Source organism: Podarcis cretensis (genome assembly GCF_951804945.1).
Source record: "Podarcis cretensis genome assembly, chromosome: 7".
NCBI classification, from domain to species: domain Eukaryota; kingdom Metazoa; phylum Chordata; class Lepidosauria; order Squamata; family Lacertidae; genus Podarcis; species Podarcis cretensis.
The window spans coordinates 36,439,138-36,451,385 of NC_137176.1; the positions used below are offsets into that span (position 1 = coordinate 36,439,138).

Sequence of the window (12,248 nt, forward strand, 5' to 3'; positions counted from 1 at the left end):
GGACATAGATCAATGGAAAGACATGCTAAAGTATTTATGTGCATGAAATCATGAAAATAGCACACACAAATGTATTGGGGAAAATTCTTAGCAAAAATGTGCATATTAGGAAAAATTGCATACAAGTGTTTATTAGAAGAAATTCACACGAAAACTCTGGCAAATTGTCACAAATGTTTTATCAAAAATTTTCAGTTGCTGCAAATATGTTGAGAATTGAATTTATGATTGGAAAAAATAAAAATTGAGATAACCAATTTGATAGCTCTAGTTAGAAGTAATGAACATATCTACTAAAATTCAGCATCTTAAATATTCTCTCCTTCAAACCCTCTGACACTGCCTATTCAGGATCAAAGCAAAGTAAAGTGACACCTTGATCTATAAATATTTACCTGGAAGTAGGGACCACCAGATCGGTCAATTTAGAGTCCATGCTACCTTCTTGTGTGTTCATTTGTAAGTCCATTCTGTAATTAAATATGTGCTTTGAACATATTTCCTCACAAAATTTGCATTTCTAAATGCATTTTATCTGAAAATACACATTTTAAAATTATTTCAGCATGTTATTTGAGCCAGATCAACATTAGATAATCCAAAGAAGTATGAAATTCAAAGTATTTCTCATCCACAAATTATTAAAATCCCGGAAAGGAGAAAACAGCAGCACATTTTACAAACATTTTTCGAGTCACTGAAAGTCTGTTAGAACAGATTAGTCTTCAATTGTCAATTGAAGCTCATGGCATTTGGTTCTTCCTGTAAGGTATACATTAAACCAGGGTATGTGGAACAGGGCAGTTCATAAAGGAACTCTCAAAGATTGAATTCCTTGTGCATCCCAACCTGGAAACTGAGCTCTGTTTTCAACCAGCAGTTCCCAGAGAGATTATGGACTTCACAAGTCCATGAATTAACTTTATAGTGCAGCCCAATCGCGTGCCTACTCAGAATTCAGTTCCCCTGAAGTGGGTGGCTCTTATTCCTAGGTGCATGCATACGGAATTGCAGCTCACATGTGAACCAGCCACTTATCAATGGAAGACCCATTTTATCAGCAGTCCCAGAAAGGGGTGTAGCTCTTCCAGTATCAGCAGCTGGTACACACACAGTAAGTCCCCAGCCCTCTTCATATGTCTATGTCAAAAGGAATGGATCATATGGATATGACCTGTGGATATGACCTGGCTCCATATCTGCTGACATCATGCTCACTTTTAACTAAGCATCCTTACAGTTTAATGTTTGCTTGATAGTAAATCCCACTGAATCCAATAAGCTTGATTCCCTAGTTAATGTAGGATTCCTGGCTAAGGATCGCTGAATTTGGCTGCAGTCCTAAGTACACTTATCTGGGAGTAAGCCCCGTTGAGTTTCTTCTATGCAGACAAGATTATTATGTTAGTGTACAATGGAACTATTCTATATTAGTTGTCCTGATTGATTAGTCAAATGGTATATTGTGGCTGGGGTGGGTGTGTTAGTAACTGTATACTTATTCACCACACACAAACAACTCACTTTTTGCTTTTATCATAGAGTGATTTATGTCTCTATTTGTGTAAGCATTTTATTTACTTATTTCGATGCATATATATCCCATCTTTCTTTCACAGAAGAAAGGTGCACCTACTCAATAGCTTACCCAGATACTGACCAGAACTGGACTTGCACAAAAAGACTTCTGAGCGAGGGCAGGAAGCAATCCTCTCACTCTGATTTATCTTCAGAACATGTCACATGCAAAATTAGAGTGAGAGCACACTTTATTCCCCCACTTTAGAGCCTTCTGAGTGAACAATGGCACCTACCAACAGCTTGCCCTGATATTATCACCCCTGTTTGTGCCCAGCTCCAGATCACTAAAATTCCACATACACATGCACACATGTCGTAGCTTATAAACAGAGCAGTGGCAAAGTAGACAGAGCTCTTTCAACTCAGCACTAGCTGTGTTTTATCAGAAACATGACCAATAGTGTTATAGTGCTGGTACTTCAGATCTGGAGACCTATTTTTATATGTGTCCATCTTTTGCTTCCCCATTGGAAACACACAGCTATGGACAGTGAATTTATAAATATTATCACACACAATTAGACATTTATCACAAGACAATAACCTAGTGTAATAAAGGATTCTTATTAGTATTTTTTTGCGACAGTACTCACCAATATGGAGTACTGTCGCATCTTTTTCTGCTGCCCATGGCAGCCACTTTGTGCCAGCCATTTGTTCTGGTGGCACCCACAATACCTTTACCAGAACTTCATTTTTTTTTACCCCCAAGCACTGGTTATTATTATTGACCTTGCACATATAAGAAATAACAATAAAATAAAAATGGTTCTGTTCCCGGCATGCCCTGTAGCTAATCCATTTGTGTTTGAAAGTTGTAAACATAGTTCTCAGTTTTCAATTGAACTATCAGCTTCGTGCTGCATAGTAGGCATTGTCCACAATGCAGAAATGGCAGTATGTGTTACCCAAATCTATGCTCCCCCCCCCCTTTGGAGCTCACTGGGGCATACTCGTAAGCAAGTGTCCACAGGCTTGCATGTTATTGGGAGTGTCCTACTGATCTTCTAGAAGACGTGTGTAGAATTTGTTTGTTTGTTTGTTTGTTTGTTTGTTTGTTTATTGAATTTGTATCCTGCCCTGCATCCACAGATGAAGCATAAAAAGACCAGATAAAAACACAAACTACAGAATAAAGCCAACGTAGTTTCAAAACTCATGATCTCATGTATCAATATCTACCCCAGAGGCCAAAGTAACAATCTGTCATTCAGAAGACTAGGAGACTTATGAGAAAGCTGAAGATGCTCACCTGGATCAGCTAGTAAGACAGTTAAACAAGCTATGGCTGGTGCAATAGTAAAAAGGCACTTTGGAACAAACACCTGCAGTATGTAGCTGTGTGGCTTTTTTCTTCCTTTTGCAATTGTAGGTATGCTCGGCTTTTAGCTGTACAACAGGGAGATTTTTGCCTATATTTTCCCAGTTAATTTGATCATTCAGCTTTAGGTCTGTGTGTATACTTGGTCTTTAAAAAGAACGCTCTTAAAATGCCTTCATCTATTCAACCCACTCTTGGGGAAAACCCTCTCAAAGAACGCTCTTGGCTTTGAAACTGATGCAACGCTGCCACCAAATGGCAGGCAAGAGATAAAACAGCAGGTTAACGATGCACTTTCAGCTTTTCAGACTGAAGCACGTTCAGTCACTGCGATAATGTCCCTAGTGATACTGTGGTGTGATCAAGATGACCAAAGTGAACAGAAGCCATTTGGTTATGAACACCTTGTAGAAGGAAGACAAAGATTAGCATACTGAGTGGGTGGGAGAAGGTAAGGGAATATTACCAATTCAGTATTTTGTCTGTCTCCTGAAAATATCATCATCATTGTTATTTTCAGTATTGTTTCTTTAAACCTAAGATGGGGGAGGAAGGCAGGAGAAACCCTAAAACTTGGTAGGATTGTGTAAAACCTAATCAAACAAAGATTCTGGCCTATAACTAGGCATTGGTCTTTTCCAACTACTTATAATGAAGTTACTACTAATAACAATAATATTCTCTTAGGTCTCAGGTTCAGTCTCCAGGATGTAGTTTAAGTAGTAATGGAAAAGCCCCATGCTTGACACCTCAAGAGCTACTGCCAGTCAGTGTAAACCAAACTGAATTGGATGGAGCAGGGTCCACACTCGAACTCGGTGTCAGGCAGCTTCCCATGTTCCTGTGCCTTTGCCTGTGAGGGCAGCGGGCGATCTGCTGAATCTGTCACTGCTGAAGGGTTCGGTGACATTGCTACCCTGCAGCATTGTAAAATACTTTTTACGGATTATGAAAGCATGGGGGGCAGTTGTTAATTTTGAATAGTAGCGACAAATTGATAGTTTTATCACCAGATGGCATTGGCAAAAAGCACCTCTCGCCCCGCCACTTACAGATGGGCGGTGTCAGTTTTATGAGATGAATTTACACATTCGTCTCAGGGCTGATGAATGGTCATGGCTTGCCTATCTCATGCAAAGTGTTCCAGGAAGCATGAATTAAATATAGATAGCCCTCAAAAGCTCTCCATTCAAGAATTGTACTTGTCAGGATTGAGTTCAATGGATCAAAATAAGCTGCTACTTGTATTGTGAAGGGTTTGCTAATGGAAGGTAGAACTGATATAAACAGTTTCCTAATCTTCCATAATTCTTTGATAATATTACTATGTACATAATAAAGTGAGAATGCTAAATAGCAGCAGCAACAACAATAACTAAGGAATACTTTCCAAATTTTTTTAAAAGCCGTTTTGGACAGGTCATGCTTGTTTATAGGAAAGTGAAGGAAATCCCAACGTCTGAAATTTTCCTGTTCTAAGCCATATGCTCTCTTTCTGCCATATTGTCCTCATAATGCTCTTCAGGTCTTTTCCTCGAGAGAGTACTTTAACCAAGTTATCTAAGCAGAATGCTACCAACTGTGCCTTTCCTGAAACAGCTTAAACATCGCCGGGTTTGCTTCAGTAGCTACAGCAAAGTAACACTCTTCTTTGAAATGACCTTTGGGAATATTGTGGGTGGCGCCCGAGCACTACACATGGTGATGACATACAATGCGCACTTCTCTATGAAACACTCGTAGGTAAACACACTGCTTCTATTTAATGCTAAGCTCAGGGAAAGACAAGGCAACATGTTCCCAACTGTTAACTATAATCAAAATTACTATGCACGTTATCACTGTATGTATTCATAATCCTTTTAAATTGGAAGCATTAACTTCCAGCTAATATTCCAGTATTAAAGCTAAGCTTGCCATTACTAATAAGATTAGATTATGTCCCAGAGTATTGGCAGTCACTAACTAAACTAAAACATTGCAACATAGAGTACTCTTTTCCATTCCCTTTCTCCCTCCCCAGCCCTGCTTACCATACCCCCCCCCAACATTCAGCCATCTTTCTATGGTTGCTAAACAAGTCCACTGAGCTTTATTTTTGTACTTCTGGAAATATCCCCAAGCCTGCTAATAGATGCTGCCATTTTGCCTCTATCAGGATTGCCATTTGGCTAATGAATCTATCAGTAAAGATTGCTGGAAACGTTATTTCCAAAATATAATCTAAAGGTTTAGATCGCCAAATGATTTTTTTTTAACATCTCTGGCTGCTTTTGTTCAAAAGAAATATTCCTAGCAGACCCTGCTGCGGTGTGCATCATCCTGATTAATTTATAAGCTAGGGAGGCAAGTTTTTTAATTGATAGTGATTAGTGAACTTTCTAAATCTGTAAAACTTCAGTGTGCTTAGGCTTCCAATAAATGCCAGCATCTATTTTTACACCACTGTTTCCATTTAACAGAAAAGCAAATACATCAGCAGGCAGCTGCTGATGTTGCAAACACCCCAAAAGTCTATTATTCCACCTACATTCTAGTAGGAGTGGCTCTCATTAGCATCATTGAGGGGTTTTTGGCATATTTTCTACATAGATACTTCAAAGAAGAGGAGATTCGTGTTAAAGAAATCAATTCTCACCACCCCTCAAAAAAATAAAACCGTGATCCACCTTCAGGTTAATGGAGACCTTAAACTGGTGCCTGACCTTTTAAAATATTCTTAATTTGTGTCCAGGGCAAACCACAGAAAGTTATAAATGGGAGCTTTAAGGACCACTTTGCATGCTAAAGGCAGGTTCCCACATCTCTGACACATCTTTTCTGTAATATTTGGAGATCATTGTAAGCTAGGACAAATGGATAGCTTTTATTGAAACATGTCAAGCACCACATTTTGGGCCTCGCTTATTTTTTTCATGGGAGTCTCGCCAAAGTCAGCTAACATCTAATGATTATGCACACACAATTCTAGATTCAGGTAGGTAGCCATGTTGGACAATACATTTTCATATAAAATATCGCAAGACAATATATAGACTAAAAACACAGTATTATCTGATCATGGATGGGAACCCTGTGGCCCTTGGTCTCCAACCTCCACTATCCTCAGCCACCATCTCCAATGGTCAGGAATGATGGGAGTTTGAATCCAACAATATCTGTGGGGCCACAGCCTACCCATTCCTGTATTTTACTTTTGTGTCTGATATGACACTTCAAGCTGCTTTTGGAGGCTTTCTTCTCGTCTTTTTAAAAGTACAAAAGTTTACTGTTCTGCTTGCCTGGGGAGTCCCTCAAGTATGTGGAAACATGACCTGGTCTTTTGCTGATAGATACAGGACCAACATATTCAGTATTAAGAAGGAGCAATGGAATATAAATTCATTTCTACCTTCCCAGAGGCATCTAAAACTGTGGTAAATAACATTTAAGGGCTCTCCTGAGCACTTTATTGCTGTATCAAAAGGGCAGGAAGGTAGCACTATGAAGAGACAGACAATGCAAGACTCCCTACCCACCGCCAAGATCCTAATCCTCTACCAGGCAAATCCAACCCATATCTGTCTGTCTGTCTGTCTATTTGTCTACCTATCTCCAGCTGAAGTTCCTGCCCTCATCATTTAGTGTTTTGGGAGGCCACTGGGCAATCTCAGTCTTTATCAGGCTGTTTTGAATATTGTAAGGACTGTTGGGGGTGGTGGACTATGGCCCTCTAAATGTTGAGCTACATCACCAATTATCCCTGGCTATTGAGGTTGATGAGAATCCTGCCTAGGGTTGATGGAAATTGGAGTCCAACAACATCTGGAGAGCCACAATTAGGGATAGCCAAATCTTGTCAATTTTCTTTTTTCTTCGTTTCTAATTTTTCCAGTCTTAAATTCAGTTCTCTACATTTCCACATCAGTTTAGAGGTTGGTTGGTTTTTAAAAGTTCACATACGATCTCCCCTGACATAATGCATTTTTGTATATAATTTTCAGTAATATGAGCATTTATGTATGCTAGCATATGCTTTTTGAAAGCATTTTTTTTGGTTGGAGAACTGCACTGAAAAACTTTGAAGGGATATGAAAATTAGGTAGGTTTGCATTTAATGATGTTATGGTTTTATTATTATGGGTGTTCTGCTGCTCAGTGTTGATTCGTCTTTATTAGAAGAGAGAGGCATAATGAATTTTTAACGTAAAATAAGAGTGCACCTAGAGAGAATTGTATTTTATGGTCCTTGCCTCTGGGTCACTGCCTCCCTTTAGGTGATCCCATTTTAAAAGATTTCAAAACCTTTGGAACACCAAGTTCCATTCTCTTTAATGAAAGCTACATCCCAGCAACATTCTTGGAAAAAGATATCCACCCTCAAAAACTCTCATTAACTTCAGTGAGAATGTTGCCTGAATAACGATTGCTCTGAACAATTGCTGACAGAAGCTATCTTTGCCCACAATATACAGCAAATTCTAGTCTGTTATGTTTTCTTAAATGGCCATAAGTAAGAATGATCTTTCAATAGCAGAGACACAGGTGTCTGACCAAACTCGCAAAGAGGCTGACATCCTGATGTATATTTTATGTTCAGCACTCGGTATTGAATAGAACTAATTTACCCAGTTCTGGGGTGCGCTACAATAATAAATTGTTGTTCTAGCGTACAATGTGGCACACAATGAAACATACTGAGGGCAAGACGAGTCCTATTTATTTCAAGGAGTGCTGTAGCAGGCCTAATATTGCACAATGGCAGCCCAAACCCTATAGGGAACTTCTCTCATGGGAGTGTATCGGCTGTGGAAACTACTTTGGAGAAAGAAGGCTTCAGTATCCCGAAGGGATGAAGTGGGTGATGGGTTGTGGAAAGGCAAGCAGTGAGATAATTAATGCAAAAAAGAGGAATAGGGGAGAAAGAAGACTGGAGGGAAACACAAAGGGATGAAGAAGAACCTTACCACTAGGATAGTATCTACCACCAGAGGGGAACCCTTGAAGAATGCAGAGGACAGGATTCAACTGATGACTTCTGTCAGCAGAAGGCACGCAAGAGGATTTCTACTTCTGCAATGGGGGTTTACCCCCCTCCTCCCCCTGCATGCACTGAAATGGACTTAGGGAGTCAATAGGACCCCTAGGACATTGTGGGGTGGATTGTTCCACTTACCAAGCTGAAATGCTTGCCCTGAGAGAACATTCTACATAGCATGCCAATTTCCACCTTGAACTAGTATTGTGATATTTCCCCCAATATTTGGCACTCTGTTCCTGATGTGTGGCTAACAGTTCTTCCTACCAGTAATCCTCACATCAAAATACGTAACTTAAAGGCTGCAATCATTCCCATGTTACATCTGAGGAACCTTATGATCACAGAGACGTAATAAGCTGAGCTGCCCAATGTCATTGAAGGAATCTATGACTATGCTAAGTTTTGAACCCAGGTCTTCCTGATCTAAATTCAACTTGCTCAGAACGATTCTAAGCTTAATAAACCAAAACAAATATGATGCATGAAAGATAAACAGAAAAGCAAAAACCAGATTTTGTCAAAATAAGTTTGCTTTAACCTGGAAGCCGAATCAAAATGGAGGGTCCATGCAAGCACACAGTGTAATTCAATATTAATAGAGCACATGGGCAAGATCCTACTACCATGTTTACTCACAAGTAAGTACCAGCCAGCAAACTTCAATTAAAAGTTTATTGCTTGCAGGCTGAGCTTCTCTTATTGATTCCTGTTGATCCCAACTGAGGGATTAGTCGTGAATAACCTCTTATTTGTCTCATGAATAGATTCTCTTAATTGTTAATATCAGGCTTTAATTGCCAGTTTCCTCCCATTTTTTCCATTTTTTTTAATAACAAAATTTCTCTATTAAAAGGAATAGAAATACAAGCAAATGGTAATTAGAGCCTCCCTCCCACACACAAATAAGAGGGGGGGGGACAGCCATTGGGACAATTTATGGTTAGTCAAGAGATAATTAATAACAGGGTCAGGTCTGAGACCACCACTTTAGGCAAAGGGCTTTCTATGCCTCAGTACCACCAGAATCACCAAGACGGTAGGCACCAGTGGGAATGGTCAGTGACACTCAGTCTTCCACTGTGAACAGAAACACCAGAGAACGTGATGGCAGTAACTGCTGACATCTTCATCCCCCCTTGTTGTAGTAGACTCCAAACATATTATAGGAAATTAAGAGGATGGTGACTACAGCTTCACCACAGCATCTTATATTGGCAATGGCACTTGCCTGAGAGGTGCTGGAACTGAGTTCTGGCGAGTGCCAGCTGAAAAAAAGCCCTGGTGTGCACCTTCTTGACCTAGTGGTCTGTGCATTTTTAATTTCTCAATGAGCCATAATTTCATTTCTTGTCACCACTCAAAGCTACTACTTGCAGTAATGTTTACGTGACAAAAGAAATTTGTTTCAAAGTCCTCTGACTTCAGCCAAGCAAGGAAATATTTGATTTACTACTGTAGGAACTATGATGCAATTATTACAAAAGAAAGTGAACTCTAAACATTAGTCTTCATTGATATCCAAGTAACTCCTACACTTTCCAGAAAGCCATTTTGGGGGCCCAGCACAAAAAGGCAAAGATACACAGCAAATTGGGGTGTGTTTTTTCCTTTTTCCTTTTTTTGGTCAATGATCCAAGGGGCTGGATTAAAAGTGATGTCAATAAAAAGATAAAGAAAGAGTTGCAGGTTCCAAAGAAAGAAATCTGATAAAATTAAAGTGTAATAGACACTTCAAACTGTGTGATCTGACCTAATAAGTTATTAATAGGGAACCATTACTCCTCATACATTTTTTATTAGCCAGGCATTGCCTTTTTGTCAAGATTAGTGGATTATAAAATATTTGTGCTACACAATATAAATGACCCTACCTATTAATAAGTCTCTGGAAAGATATGCTTAAATTGAATTACATTAAGAGGAGAAGTGCCAACTGAAAATTAGGCATAATTAATGGGAACACATAAATAAACCAGAGATAGAGGGGAAAGGACATTCTCTCCATTGATCATGTGGAGGATTAATTGCCAATATGCTCTAATGACATCCTGACTATTACTGTTTTTATAAGAGCCATTTCGGAGGATGAAATGTTCATGGTTGCATGAACTTCACATGCTGCACTTTATTGCTCAAAGGGAACCGGACTGATCACATGGCTCTAAAGTACTCCGCATGCCTCTGGAAATGTTGAAAGCACTAGCTTCCAACGTAGCCCACAAGAAAGCATTTCCCTGAGACAGAGCCGTAGCTTTGCTAATATTCAAGTACTAAGTTTCCTGTGAGCATGGATTACAATGAAGCAGAGGTATCCCTACTGAAAGACAGTGTGAGGGCACACCGCTTTATTATTTTCCATGGGTCAGAGCCAGAGATCCACTTAGCACAGCGATGCCTTAGAGATACAGGAAATTATTTTTCACATCTCATTCACATAATGGATAATGTGAATTGAGTTACACAGTGAATGAGCACCCAGGATCTTCTCTATTTGCTAGCGTATATATAAGGTTTCTCTGGATCTCGTGGCTGTGCCTCCAACGTGCTATTGTGTAACCGAAGCAAAGTTTTCACTTCTCCCTCCCTCCCTCTCTTTCATTCCATTAAAGAATGCTTGAATTTATTTATTTAAAAAATGCCTTCAAGTAGTGGCACTTTCTTCTGCAGGTGGCTCGTACTCAGTGAAACAGGTTGTCACATGGAAATAGTAGCTTTGTGTTCAGTTTTTGATACTGAAAACAAATCTTCATAAAATGAAAGCAAATATTTCAAACATAGAATGGTTTCTGTAACTAAGATCTTTTTTAAAAAAATTAAAAGCATTTTGAACATTTGTTAAATTCCATGGACTGTTATAACTGCAGGCCTCTTGATAGATATGGAATCATTTAGAGGATAATTCTTTCTATATTATTATTTGAGTAAAAGAAGCATTTAGACTGCAGAACTATATACTGTATACCCTGGGAGTATGTCTCACTAAACTCAATGGGACTTGCTTCTGAGTAGACTTGTATAGGACAGCATTGTTGAATAGATAAGCATAAGGAGTCCTATAAGGTAAAGGGACCCCTGACCATAGGTCCAGTCATGACCGACTCTGGGGTTGCGCACTCATCTCGCTCTATAGGCCGAGGGAGCCTGCGTTTGTCCACAGACAGCTTCAGGGTCATGTGGTCAGCATGATTAAGCCGCTTCTGGCAAACCAGAACAGCACACAGAAACGCTATTTACCTTCCCGCTGGAGGGGTACCTATTTATCTACTTGCACTTTGACATGCTTTCGAACTGCTAGGTTGGCAGGAGCAGGGACCGAACAATGGGAGCTCACCCCACCACGGGGATTCGAACCGCCGACCTTCTGATCGGCAAGCCCTAGGCTCTGTGGTTTAACACACAGCACCACCCGCATCCCTAAGGAGCAGCGGCGTAGCGTGGGTTGTCAGCACCCGGGGCAAGGCAAGTAATTTGCACCCCTAACCAATGGATTTGCGCCCCCTAACCCGTGGGCTTCCCTAACCCCCAGATGTTGCGCCCGGTGCGGCCGGCCCCCCCTGCACCCCCCACACTACGCCACTGCTAAGGAGTCCTATAGTCGTGAACTATTTACTTCCAACAAAGTTATCACCATCAGTCTACCTAATTGACACATCCCTTCAAAGTTTTTGCAGTACAGGATCTCTCTGAGAAAAGAGATCTAAAAGCCATGGAGCCACCACAGTGACAGCCCTGCCCCTGGTTTTTGCACCCATAAATCAGATCTTAACTATACCAGGAACCTGAGAGCGCCTGTGAAAGCGAGGTGTGCATCAGTAAACACATATAGCATGCGTCTTAACAAGCTGCATCCTATTAAAGTCCTGCAGCATAAGTTCATTGCATGACACATTGTGAGACATGCATCTCCCGCTTCAAACATTGCAATGTTTGTCACCAAAGCAGCGCTGGGTACTGGAAAACACAGCTGTCACAAAAAGTGTGAAGCGGCCTTGAATCTAGTATGTCATTAATTCCACCAGGCTCGGTAGCTTTCACATTCTTCTTCTCTTTTTTTAATAAGCAATGCTCCCTAGAACCTCCACCACCTGGTTTAAATAAAATATCAGGATGGTTTTGAGACCCACCTGCCTCTTTGGCTAAGCAGATAAAAAAAAAACCAACAACCGAGGGCCCATTCACTAGAAATAATCCACCTGAAACAAAACACCCAACACTAATCCCCTAAAAACCTTATCTACTCTTTGACACTGTTGTAACAAACACTTCCAAAGTCCCGTGCCAACATTGCTCATGTGTTCACTGGATTTTAATTAGAGCTCTGAGAGG

The 12,248-nt window shown here is 40.2% G+C and overlaps 1 long non-coding RNA gene across 1 annotated transcript in view; it reads right to left on the reverse strand.

Annotated features, from left to right (window-relative positions):
* Nucleotides 1-401: 401 nt before the first annotated feature.
* Nucleotides 402-12,248, reverse strand: part of LOC307220176 — a 32,601-nt gene continuing 20,754 nt past the window's right edge. Inside the window, exon 3 of the long non-coding RNA XR_013840750.1 lies at nt 402-535. This is a non-coding gene — a long non-coding RNA (uncharacterized lncRNA). The remainder of the gene's footprint in view (nt 536-12,248) is intronic.